Genomic DNA, 12,162 nt, shown 5'->3' with positions numbered 1-12,162 from the left:
TATCTGCAGGGATTGTTTCCCAAAAACGTTTTAGGTAAAATAATAATTGTGACTGCTAAAAGATATTTCAAAAATGTGATGAACTTAATCAGAAGGAAGCCCAAACATTCTTCTTTCCTGAATTCTAGAATTTATGTCAAATTCCCAGTACTTTAGTACAATAATTCACAATTAAATTATTCAAAGCATGTTAAGATAGCTTTATAATAAGCATTAAACACAAATAGTGCAAGCACCTTCAAAGAATCTGCTTACTTTCTGAAATTTTCTTAAGATTCAGTATTGTGAAAAAATGGATGATTGAGAAACAAAATCAAAATGCCATGACCCGGATTTGAACCGGGGTTGCTGCGGCCACAACGCAGAGTACTAACCACTATACGATCACGTCAATTTAAGCGAGCCAGATAGGAGTCGAACCTACAAACTTATGATCCGTAGTCAGACACGATATCCATTGCGCCACTGGCACAGGTGCCCTGTAGTAATTGAAGTGTCTTTCCTGTTTTTGAGCCAGTTTTGGAGTTTTATGGTTATTGAAGTATATACAGAATCACATTTTGGAAATTGACTGTACACTATCTGCAGGGATTGTTTCCCAAAAACGTTTTAGGTACAATAATCCTTGTGACTGCTAAAAGATCTTTAAAAAATGTGATGAACTTACTCAGACAGAGCCCAAACATTCTTCTTTCCTGAATTCCAGAATTTATGTCAAATTCCCAGTCCTTTAGTACAATAATTCACAATTAAATTATTCAAAGCATGTTAAGATAGCTTTATAATAAGCATTAAACACAAATAGTGCAAGCACCTTCAAAGAATCTGCTTACTTTCTGAAATTTTCTTAAGATTCAGTATTGTGAAAAAATGGATGATTGTGAAACAAAATCAAAATGCTGTGACCCGTTTTCGAAATGGGGTTGCTGCAGCCACAACGCAGAGTACTAACTACTATACAATCACGGCAATTTAAGCGAGCCAGGTAGGAGTCGAACCTACAATCTTCTGATCCGTTGTCAGTCGCGTTATCCATTGCGCCACTGGCCCACGTGTTTTGTAGTAATTGAAGTGTCTTTCCTGTTTTTGAGCCTTTTTTCAGAGTTTTATGGTTATTGAAATATTTACAGAATCACATTTTGGAAATTGACTGTACACTATCTGCAGGGATTGCTTCCCAAAAACGTTTTAGGTAAAATAATCCTTGTGACTGCTAAAAGATCATTAAAAAATGTGATGAACTTACTCAGACAGAGCCCAAACATTCTTCTTTCCTGAATTCCAGAATTTATGTCAAATTCCCAGTCCTTTAGTACAATAATTCACAATTAAATTATTCAAAGCATGTTAAGATAGCTTTATAATAAGCATTAAACACAAATAGTGCAAGCACCTTCAAAGAATCTGCTTACTTTCTGAAATTTTCTTAAGATTCAGTATTGTGAAAAAATGGATGATTGTGAAACAAAATCAAAATGCTGTGACCCGTTTTCGAAATGGGGTTGCTGCAGCCACAACGCAGAGTACTAACTACTATACAATCACAGCAATTTAAGCGAGCCAGGTAGGAGTCGAACCTACAATCTTCTGATCCGTAGTCAGACGCGTTATCCATTGCCCACTGGCCCACGTGTTTTGTAGTAATTGAAGCGTCTTTCCTGTTTTTGAGCCTTTTTTCAGAGTTTTATGGTTATTGAAGTATATACAGAATCACATTTTGGAAATTGACTGTACACTATCTGCAGGGATTGCTTCCCAAAAACGTTTTAGGTAAAATAATCCTTGTGACTGCTAAAAGATCTTTAAAAAATGTGATGAACATACTCAGACAGAGCCCAAACATTCTTCTTTCCTGAATTTTAGAATTTATGTCAAATTCCCAGTCCTTTAGTACAATAATTCACAATTAAATTATTCAAAGCATGTTAAGATAGCTTTATAATAAGCATTAAACACAAATAGTGCAAGCACCTTCAAAGAATCTGCTTACTTTCTGAAATTTTCTTAAGATTCAGTATTGTGAAAAAATGGATGATTGTGAAACAAAATCAAAATGCTGTGACCCGTTTTCGAAATGGGGTTGCTGCAGCCACAACGCAGAGTATTAACTACTATACAATCACGGCAATTTAAGCGAGCCAGGTAGGAGTCGAACCTACAATCTTCTGATCTATAGTCAGACGCGTTATCCATTGCCCACTGTCCCAGGTGTCTTGTAGCAATTGAAGAGTCTTTCCTGTTTTTGAGCCTGTTTTAAAGTTTTATGGTTATTGAAGTATATACAGAATCACATTTTGGAAATTGACTGTACACTATCTGCAGGGATTGTTTCCCAAAAATGTTTTAGGTACAATAATCCTTGTGACTGCTAAAAGATCTTTAAAAAATGTAATGAACTTACTCAGACAGAGCCCAAACATTCTTCTTTCCTGAATTCCAGAATTTATGTCAAATTCCCAGTCCTTTAGTACAATAATTCACAATTAAATTATTCAAAGCATGTTAACATAGCTTTATAATAAGCATTAAACACAAATAGTGCAAGCACCTTCAAAGAATCTGCTTACTTTCTGAAATTTTCTTAAGATTCAGTATTGTGAAAAAATGGATGATTGTGAAACAAAATCAAAATGCTGTGACACGTTTTCGAACCAGGGTTGCTGCGGCCACAACGCAGAGAACTAACCACTATACGATCATGTCAATATAAGCGAGCCAGGTAGGAGTCGAACCTACAAACTTATGATCCGTAGTCAGACACGTTATCCATTGCGCCACTGGCCCAGGTGCCCTGTAGTAATTGAAGTGTCTTTCCTGTTTTTGAGCCAGTTTTGGAGTTTTATGGTTATTGAAGTATATACAGAATCACATTTTGGAAATTGACTGTACACTATCTGCAGGGATTGTTTCCCAAAAACGTTTTAGGTAAAATAATCCTTGTGACTGCTAAAAGATCTTTAAAAAATGTGATGAACTTACTCAGACAGAGCCCAAACATTCTTCTTTCCTGAATTCCAGAATTTATGTCAAATTCCCTGTCCTTTAGTACAATAATTCACAATTAAATTATTCAAAGCATGTTAAGATAGCTTTATAATAAGCATTAAACACAAATAGTGCAAGCACCTTCAAAGAATCTGCTTACTTTCTGAAATTTTCTTAAGATTCAGTATTGTGAAAAAATGGATGATTGTGAAACAAAATCAAAATGCTGTGACCCGTTTTCAAAATGGGGTTGCTGCAGCCACAACGCAGAGTACTAACTACTATACAATCACGGCAATTTAAGCGAGCCAGGTAGGAGTCGAACCTACAATCTTCTGATCCGTAGTCAGACGCGTTATCCATTGCGCCACTGGCCCACGTGTTTTGTAGTAATTGAAGCGTCTTTCCTGTTTTTGAGTCTTTTTTCAGAGTTTTATGGTTATTGAAGTATATACAGAATCACATTTTTGGAAATTGACTGTACACTATCTGCAGGGATTGCTTCCCAAAAACGTTTTAGGTAAAATAATCCTTGTGACTGCTAAAAGATCTTTAAAAAATGTGATGAACTTACTCAGACAGAGCCCAAACATTCTTCTTTCCTGAATTCTAGAATTTATGTCAAATTCCCAGTCCTTTAGTACAATAATTCACAATTAAATTATTCAAAGCATGTTAAGATAGCTTTATAATAAGCATTAAACACAAATAGTGCAAGCACCTTCAAAGAATCTGCTTACTTTCTGAAATTTTCTTAAGATTCAGTATTGTGAAAAAATGGATGATTGTGAAACAAAATCAAAATGCTGTGACCCGTTTTCGAAATGGGGTTGCTGCAGCCACAACGCAGAGTACTAACTACTATACAATCACGGCAATTTAAGCGAGCCAGGTAGGAGTGGAAACCTACAATCTTCTGATCTATAGTCAGACGCGTTATCCATTGCCCACTGTCTCAGGTGTCTTGTAGCAATTGAAGAGTCTTTCCTGTTTTTGAGCCTGTTTTAAAGTTTTATGGTTATTGAAGTATATACAGAATCACATTTTGGAAATTGACTGTACACTATCTGCAGGGATTGTTTCCCAAAAATGTTTTAGGTACAATAATCCTTGTGACTGCTAAAAGATCTTTAAAAAATGTAATGAACTTACTCAGACAGAGCCCAAACATTCTTCTTTCCTGAATTCTAGAATTTATGTCAAATTCCCAGTCCTTTAGTAAAATAATTCACAATTAAATTATTCAAAGCATGTTAAGATAGCTTTATAATAAGCATTAAACACAAATAGTGCAATCACCTTCAAAGAATCTGCTTACTTTCTGAAATTTTCTTAAGATTCAGTATTGTGAAAAAATGGATGATTGAGAAACAAAATCAAAATGCCGCGACCCGGATTCGAACCGGGGTTGCTGCAGCCACAACGCAGAGTACTAACCACTATACGATCACGGCAATTTTAGTGAGCCAGGTAGGAGTAGAACCTACAATCTACAGATCCATAGTCAGACACATTATCCATTGCCCACTGTCCCAGGTGTCTTGTAGTAATTGAAGTGTCTTTCCTGTTTTTGAGCCTGTTTTCAGAATTTTATGGTTATTGAAGTATATACAGAATCACATTTTGGAAATTGACTGTACACTATCTGCAGGGATTGTTTCCCAAAAACGTTTTAGGTAAAATAATCTTTGTGACTGCTAAAAGATCTTTAAAAAATGTGATGAACTTACTCTGACAGAGCCCAAACATTCTTCTTTCCTGAATTCTAGAATTTATGTCAAATTCCCAGTCCTTTAGTACAATAATTCAAAATTAAATTATTCAAAGCATGTTAAGATAGCTTTATAATAAGCATTAAACACAAATAGTGCAAGCACCTTCAAAGAATCTGCTTACTTTCTGAAATTTTCTTAAGATTCAGTATTGTGAAAAAATGGATGATTGAGAAACAAAATCAAAATGCTGTGACCCGGACTCGAACCGGGGTTGCTGCGGCCACAACGCAGAGTACTAACCACTATACGATCACGGCAATTTAGCGAGCCAGGTAGGAGTCGAACCTACAAACTTATGATCCATAGTCAGACACGTTATCCATTGCGCCACTGGCCCAGTTGCCCTGTAGTAATTGAAGTGTCTTTCCTGTTTTTGAGCCTGTTTTAAAGTTTTATGGTTATTGAAGTATATACAGAATCACATTTTGGAAATTGACTGTACACTATCTGCAGGGATTGATTCCCAAAAACGTTTTAGGTACAATAATCCTTGTGACTGCTAAAATATCTTTCAAAAATGTAATGAACTTACTCAGACAGAGAACAAACATTCTTCTTTCCTGAATTCCAGAATTTATGTCAAATTCCCAGTCCTTTAGTAAAATAATTCACAATTAAATTATTCAAAGCATGTTAAGATAGCTTTATAATAAGCATTAAACACAAATAGTGCAAGCAGCTTCAAAGAATCTGCTTACTTTCTGAAATTTTCTTAAGATTCAGTATTGTGAAAAAATGGATGATTGAGAAACAAAATCAAAATGTCGTGACCTGTTTTCGAACCAGGGTTAATGCGGCCACAACGCAGAGTACTTACCACTATGCAATCAAGGCAATATAAGCGAGCCAGGTAGGAGTTGAACCTACAATCTTCTGATCTATAGTCAGACACGTTATCCATTGCCCACTGTCCCAAGTGTCTTGTAGCAATCGAAGAGTCTTTTGCTGTTTTTGAGCCTGTTTTAAAGTTTTATGGTTATTGAAGTATATACAGAATCACATTTTGGAAATTGACTGTACACTATCTGCAGGGATTGTTTCCCAAAAATGTTTTAGGTACAATAATCCTTGTGACTGCTAAAAGATCTTTAAAAAATGTGATGAACTTACTCTGACAGAGCCCAAACATTCTTCTTTTCTGAATTCTAGAATTTATGTCAAATTCCAAGTACTTTAGTACAATAATTCACAATTAAATTATTCAAAGCATGTTAAGATAGCTTTATAATAAGCATTAAACACAAATAGTGCAAGCACCTTCAAAGAATCTGCTTACTTTCTGAAATTTTCTTAAGATTCAGTATTGTGAAAAAATGGATGATTGAGAAACAAAATCAAAATGCCGTGACCCGGACTCGAACCGGGGTTGCTGCGGCCACAACGCAGAGTACTAACCACTATACAATCACGGCAATTTAAGCGAGCCAGGTAGGAGTCGAACCTACAAACTTATGATCCATAGTCAGACACGTTATCCATTGCGCCACTGGCCCAGGTGCCCTGTAGTAATTGAAGTGTCTTTCCTGTTTTTGAGCCTGTTTTAAAGTTTTATGGTTATTGAAGTATATACAGAATCACATTTTGGAAATTGACTGTACACTATCTGCAGGGATTGATTCCCAAAAACGTTTTAGGTACAATAATCCTTGTGACTGCTAAAAGATCTTTCAAAAATGTAATGAACTTACTCAGACAGAGCACAAACATTCTTCTTTCCTGAATTCCAGAATTTATGTCAAATTCCCAGTCCTTTAGTAAAATAATTCACAATTAAATTATTCAAAGCATGTTAAGATAGCTTTATAATAAGCATTAAACACAAATAGTGCAAGCACCTTCAAAGAATCTGATTACTTTCTGAAATTTTCTTAAGATTCAGTATTGTGAAAAAATGGATGATTGAGAAACAAAATCAAAATGTCGTGACCTGTTTTCGAAACGGGGTTGCTGCGGCCACAACGCAGAGTACTTACCACTATGCAATCAAGGCAATATAAGCGAGCCAGGTAGGAGTCGAACCTACAATCTTCTGATCCGTAGTCAGACGCATTATCCATTGCGCCACTGGCCCACGTGTTTTGTAGTAATTGAAGTGTCTTTCCTGTTTTTGAGCCTGTTTTCAGAATTTTATGGTTATTGAAGTATATACAGAATCACATTTTGGAAATTGACTGTACACTATCTGCAGGGATTGTTTCCCAAAAACGTTTTAGGTACAATAATCCTTGTGACTGCTAAAAGATCTTTAAAAAATGTGATGAACTTACTCTGACAGAGCCCAAACATTCTTCTTTCCTGAATTCTAGAATTTATGTCAAATTCCCAGTCCTTTAGTACAATAATTCACAATTAAATTATTCAAAGCATGTTAAGATAGCTTTATAATAAGCATTAAACACAAATAGTGCAATCACCTTCAAAGAATCTGCTTACTTTCTGAAATTTTCTTAAGATTCAGTATTGTGAAAAAATGGATGATTGAGAAACAAAATCAAAATGCCGTGACCCGGATTCGAACCAGGGTTGCTGCGGCCACAACGCAGAGTACTAACCACTATACGATCATGGCAATTTAAGCGAGCCAGGTAGGAGTCGAACCTACAAACTTATGATCCGTAGTCAGACACGTTATCCATTGCGCCACTGGCCCAGGTGCCCTGTAGTAATTGAAGTGTCTTTCCTGTTTTTGAGCCTGTTTTAAAGTTTTATGGTTATTGAAGTATATACAGAATCACATTTTGGAAATTGACTGTACACTATCTGCAGGGATTGATTCCCAAAAACGTTTTAGGTACAATAATCCTTGTGACTGCTAAAAGATCTTTCAAAAATGTAATGAACTTACTCAGACAGAGCCCAAACATTCTTCTTTCCTGAATTCCAGAATTTATGTCAAATTCCCAGTCCTTTAGTAAAATAATTCACAATTAAATTATTCAAAGCATGTTAAGATAGCTTTATAATAAGCATTAAACACAAATAGTGCAAGCACCTTCAAAGAATCTGATTACTTTCTGAAATTTTCTTAAGATTCAGTATTGTGAAAAAATGGATGATTGAGAAACAAAATCAAAATGTCATGACCTGTTTTCGAAACGGGGTTGCTGCGGCCACAACGCAGAGTACTTACCACTATGCAATCAAGGCTATATAAGCGAGCCAGGTAGGAGTCGAACCTACAATCTTCTGATCCGTAGTCAGACGCATTATCCATTGCTCCACTGGCCCACGTGTTTTGTAATAATTGAAGTGTCTTTCCTGTTTTTGAGCCTATTTTCTAAGTTTTATGGTTATTGAAGTATACACAGAATCACATTTTGGAAATTGACTGTAGACTATCTGCAGGGATTGTTTCCCAAAAACGTTTTAGGTAAAATAATAATTGTGACTGCTAAAAGATATTTCAAAAATGTGATGAACTTACTCAGAAGGAAGCCCAAACATTCTTCTTTCCTGAATTCTAGAATTTATGTCAAATTCCCAGTACTTTAGTACAATAATTCACAATTAAATTATTCAAAGCATGTTAAGATAGCTTTATAATAAGCATTAAACACAAATAGTGCAAGCACCTTCAAAGAATCTGCTTACTTTCTGAAATTTTCTTAAGATTCAGTATTGTGAAAAAATGGATGATTGAGAAACAAAATCAAAATGCCGTGACCCGGATTCGAACCGGGGTTGCTGCGGCCACAACGCAGAGTACTAACCACTATACGATCACGGCAATTTAAGCGAGCCAGGTAGGAGTAGAACCTACAATCTACAGATCCATAGTCAGACACGTTATCCATTGCCCACTGTCCCGGGTGTCTGGTAGTAATTGAAGTGTCTTTCCTGTTTTTGAGCCTGTTTTCAGAATTTTATGGTTATTGAAGTAGATACAGAATCACATTTTGGTAATTGACTGTACACTATCTGCAGGGATTGTTTCCCAAAAAAGTTTTAGGTAAAATAATCCTTGTGACTGCTAAAAGATCTTTAAAAAATGTGATGAAATTACTCAGACAGAGCCCAAACATTCTTCTTTCCTGAATTCCAGAATTTATGTCAAATTCCAAGTCCTTTAGTACAATAATTCACAATTAAATTATTCAAAGCATGTTAAGATAGCTTTATAATAAGCATTAAACACAAATAGTGCAAGCACCTTCAAAGAATCTGCTTACTTTCTGAAATTTTCTTAAGATTCAGTATTGTGAAAAAATGGATGATTGTGAAACAAAATCAAAATGCTGTGACCCGTTTTCGAACCGGGGTTGCTGCGGCCACAACGCAGAGTACTAACCACTATACGATCACGTCAATTTAAGCGAGCCAGGTAGGAGTCGAACCTACAAACTTATGATCCGTAGTCAGACACGTTATCCATTGCGCTACTGGCCCAGGTGCCCTGTAGTAATTGAAGTGTCTTTCCTGTTTTTGAGCCAGTTTTGGAGTTTTATGGTTATTGAAGTATATACAGAATCACATTTTGGAAATTGACTGTACACTATCTGCAGGGATTGTTTCCCAAAAACGTTTTAGGTAAAATAATCCTTGTGACTGCTAAAAGATCTTTAAAAAATGTGATGAACTTACTCTGACAGAGCCCAAACATTCTTCTTTCCTGAATTCTAGAATTTATGTCAAATTCCCAGTCCTTTAGTACAATAATTCACAATTAAATTATTCAAAGCATGTTAAGATAGCTTTATAATAAGCATTAAACACAAATAGTGCAAGCACCTTCAAAGAATCTGCTTACTTTCTGAAATTTTCTTAAGATTCAGTATTGTGAAAAAATGGATGATTGAGAAACAAAATCAAAATGCCGTGACCCGGACTCGAACCGGGGTTGCTGTGGCCACAACGCAGAGTACTAACCACTATACAATCACGGCAATTTAAGCGAGCCAGGTAGGAGTCGAACCTACAAACTTATGATCCATAGTCAGACACGTTATCTATTGCGCCACTGGCCCAGGTGCCCGGTAGTAATTGAAGTGTCTTTCCTGTTTTTGAGCCTGTTTTAAAGTTTTATGGTTATTGAGGTATATACAGAATCACATTTTGGAAATTGACTGTACACTATCTGCAGGGATTGATTCCCAAAAACGTTTTAGGTACAATAATCCTTGTGACTGCTAAAAGATCTTTCAAAAATGTAATGAACTTACTCAGACAGAGCACAAACATTCTTCTTTCCTGAATTCCAGAATTTATGTCAAATTCCCAGTCCTTTAGTAAAATAATTCACAATTAAATTATTCAAAGCATGTTAAGATAGCTTTATAATAAGCATTAAACACAAATAGTGCAAGCACCTTCAAAGAATCTGATTACTTTCTGAAATTTTCTTAAGATTCAGTATTGTGAAAAAATGGATGATTGAGAAACAAAATCAAAATGTCATGACCTGTTTTCGAAACGGGGTTGCTGCGGCCACAACGCAGAGTACTTACCACTATGCAATCAAGGCAATATAAGCGAGCCAGGTAGGAGTCGAACCTACAATCTTCTGATCCGTAGTCAGACGCATTATCCATTGCGCCACTGGCCCACGTGTTTTGTAGTAATTGAAGTGTCTTTCCTGTTTTTGAGCCTATTTTCTAAGTTTTATGGTTATTGAAGTATATACAGAATCACATTTTGGAAATTGACTGTAGACTATCTGCAGGGATTGTTTCCCAAAAACGTTTTAGGTAAAATAATAATTGTGACTGCTAAAAGATATTTCAAAAATGTGATGAACTTACTCAGAAGGAAGCCCAAACATTCTTCTTTCCTGAATTCTAGAATTTATGTCAAATTCCCAGTACTTTAGTACAATAATTCACAATTAAATTATTCAAAGCATGTTAAGATAGCTTTATAATAAGTATTAAACACAAATAGTGCAAACACCTTCAAAGAATCTGCTTACTTTCTGAAATTTTCTTAAGATTCAGTATTGTGAAAAAATGGATGATTGAGAAACAAAATCAAAATGCCGTAACCCAGATTCGAACCGGGGTTGCTGCAGCCACAACGCAGAGTACTAACCACTATACGATCACGGCAATTTAAGCGAGCCAGGTAGGAGTCGAACCTACAATCTACAGATCCATAGTCAGACACGTTATCCATTGCCCACTCTCCCGGGTCTCTTGTAGTAATTGAAGTGTCTTTCCTGTTTTTGAGCCTGTTTTCAGAATTTTATGGTTATTGAAGTATATACAGAATCACATTTTTGTAATTGACTGTACACTATCTGCAGGGATTGTTTCCCAAAACGTTTTAGGTAAAATAATCCTTGTGACTGCTAAAAGATCTTTAAAAAATGTGATGAACTTACTCAGACAGAGCCCAAACATTCTTCTTTCCTGAATTCCAGAATTTATGTCAAATTCCCAGTCCTTTAGTACAATAATTCACAATTAAATTATTCAAAGCATGTTAAGATAGCTTTATAATAAGCATTAAACACAAATAGTGCAAGCACCTTCAAAGAATCTGCTTACTTTCTGAAATTTTCTTAAGATTCAGTATTGTGAAAAAATGGATGATTGTGAAACAAAATCAAAATGCTGTGACCCGTTTTTGAACCGGGGTTGCTGCGGCCACAACGCAGAGCACTAACCACTATACGATCATGTCAATTTAAGCGAGCCAGGTAGGAGTCGAACCTACAAACTTATGATCCGTAGTCAGACACGTTATCCATTGCGCCACTGGCCCAGGCGCCCTGTAGTAATTGAAGTGTCTTTCCTGTTTTTGAGCCAGTTTTGGAGTTTTATGGTTATTGAAGTATATACAGAATCACATTTTGGAAATTGACTGTACACTATCTGCAGGGATTGTTTCCCAAAAACGTTTTAGGTAAAATAATCCTTGTGACTGCTAAAAGATCTTTAAAAAATGTGATGAACTTACTCAGACAGAGCCCAAACATTCTTCTTTCCTGAATTCCAGAATTTATGTCAAATTCCCAGTCCTTTAGTACAATAATTCACAATTAAATTATTCAAAGCATGTTAAGATAGCTTTATAATAAGCATTAAACACAAATAGTGCAAGCACCTTCAAAGAATCTGCTTACTTTCTGAAATTTTCTTAAGATCCAGTATTGTGAAAAAATGGATGATTGTGAAACAAAATCAAAATGCTGTAACCCGTTTTCGAAATCGGGTTGTGGCAACCACAACGCAGAGTACTATATACTATACAATCACGGCAATTTAAGCGAGCCAGGTAGGAGTCGAACCTACAATCTTCTGATCTATAGTCAGACACATTATCCATTGCCCACTGTCCCAGGTGTCTTGTAGTAATTGAAGAGTCTTTCCTGTTTTTGAGCCTGTTTTAAAGTTTTATGGTTATTGAAGTATATACAGAATCACATTTTGGAAATTGACTGTACACTATCTGCAGGGATTGTTTC

At 35.8% G+C, this 12,162-nt stretch overlaps 11 non-coding genes across 11 annotated transcripts; all 11 read right to left on the bottom strand.

Moving 5' to 3' along the window:
* Positions 1–2,711: 2,711 nt before the first annotated feature.
* On the bottom strand, positions 2,712–2,784 carry TRNAR-ACG (transfer RNA arginine (anticodon ACG)). The gene has a single exon. It is a non-coding gene; the product is annotated as a tRNA-Arg (tRNA).
* Positions 2,785–3,289: 505 nt separating this feature from the next.
* TRNAR-ACG (transfer RNA arginine (anticodon ACG)) lies at positions 3,290–3,362 on the bottom strand. The gene has a single exon. It is a non-coding gene; the product is annotated as a tRNA-Arg (tRNA).
* A 1,662-nt stretch (positions 3,363–5,024) lies between these two features.
* On the bottom strand, positions 5,025–5,097 carry TRNAH-AUG (transfer RNA histidin (anticodon AUG)). The gene has a single exon. It is a non-coding gene; the product is annotated as a tRNA-His (tRNA).
* Positions 5,098–6,100: 1,003 nt separating this feature from the next.
* On the bottom strand, positions 6,101–6,172 carry TRNAH-GUG (transfer RNA histidin (anticodon GUG)). Its single transcript has one exon. It is a non-coding gene; the product is annotated as a tRNA-His (tRNA).
* An 8-nt stretch (positions 6,173–6,180) lies between these two features.
* On the bottom strand, positions 6,181–6,253 carry TRNAH-AUG (transfer RNA histidin (anticodon AUG)). Its single transcript has one exon. It is a non-coding gene; the product is annotated as a tRNA-His (tRNA).
* Positions 6,254–6,758: 505 nt separating this feature from the next.
* On the bottom strand, positions 6,759–6,831 carry TRNAR-ACG (transfer RNA arginine (anticodon ACG)). The gene has a single exon. It is a non-coding gene; the product is annotated as a tRNA-Arg (tRNA).
* A 426-nt stretch (positions 6,832–7,257) lies between these two features.
* On the bottom strand, positions 7,258–7,329 carry TRNAH-GUG (transfer RNA histidin (anticodon GUG)). Its single transcript has one exon. It is a non-coding gene; the product is annotated as a tRNA-His (tRNA).
* An 8-nt stretch (positions 7,330–7,337) lies between these two features.
* On the bottom strand, positions 7,338–7,410 carry TRNAR-ACG (transfer RNA arginine (anticodon ACG)). Its single transcript has one exon. It is a non-coding gene; the product is annotated as a tRNA-Arg (tRNA).
* Positions 7,411–8,415: 1,005 nt separating this feature from the next.
* On the bottom strand, positions 8,416–8,487 carry TRNAH-GUG (transfer RNA histidin (anticodon GUG)). Its single transcript has one exon. It is a non-coding gene; the product is annotated as a tRNA-His (tRNA).
* A 1,742-nt stretch (positions 8,488–10,229) lies between these two features.
* TRNAR-ACG (transfer RNA arginine (anticodon ACG)) lies at positions 10,230–10,302 on the bottom strand. The gene has a single exon. It is a non-coding gene; the product is annotated as a tRNA-Arg (tRNA).
* Positions 10,303–11,386: 1,084 nt separating this feature from the next.
* TRNAR-ACG (transfer RNA arginine (anticodon ACG)) lies at positions 11,387–11,459 on the bottom strand. Its single transcript has one exon. It is a non-coding gene; the product is annotated as a tRNA-Arg (tRNA).
* Between the last annotated feature and the right edge of the window lie 703 nt (positions 11,460–12,162).

The sequence above is a fragment of the Taudactylus pleione genome, unplaced genomic scaffold, assembly GCF_031769625.1.
Source record: "Taudactylus pleione unplaced genomic scaffold, aTauple2 ptg000551l, whole genome shotgun sequence".
NCBI classification, from domain to species: domain Eukaryota; kingdom Metazoa; phylum Chordata; class Amphibia; order Anura; family Myobatrachidae; genus Taudactylus; species Taudactylus pleione.
Note: the sequence above shows the minus strand (reverse complement) of the source record. Positions and strands in the feature narration are given on the sequence as shown.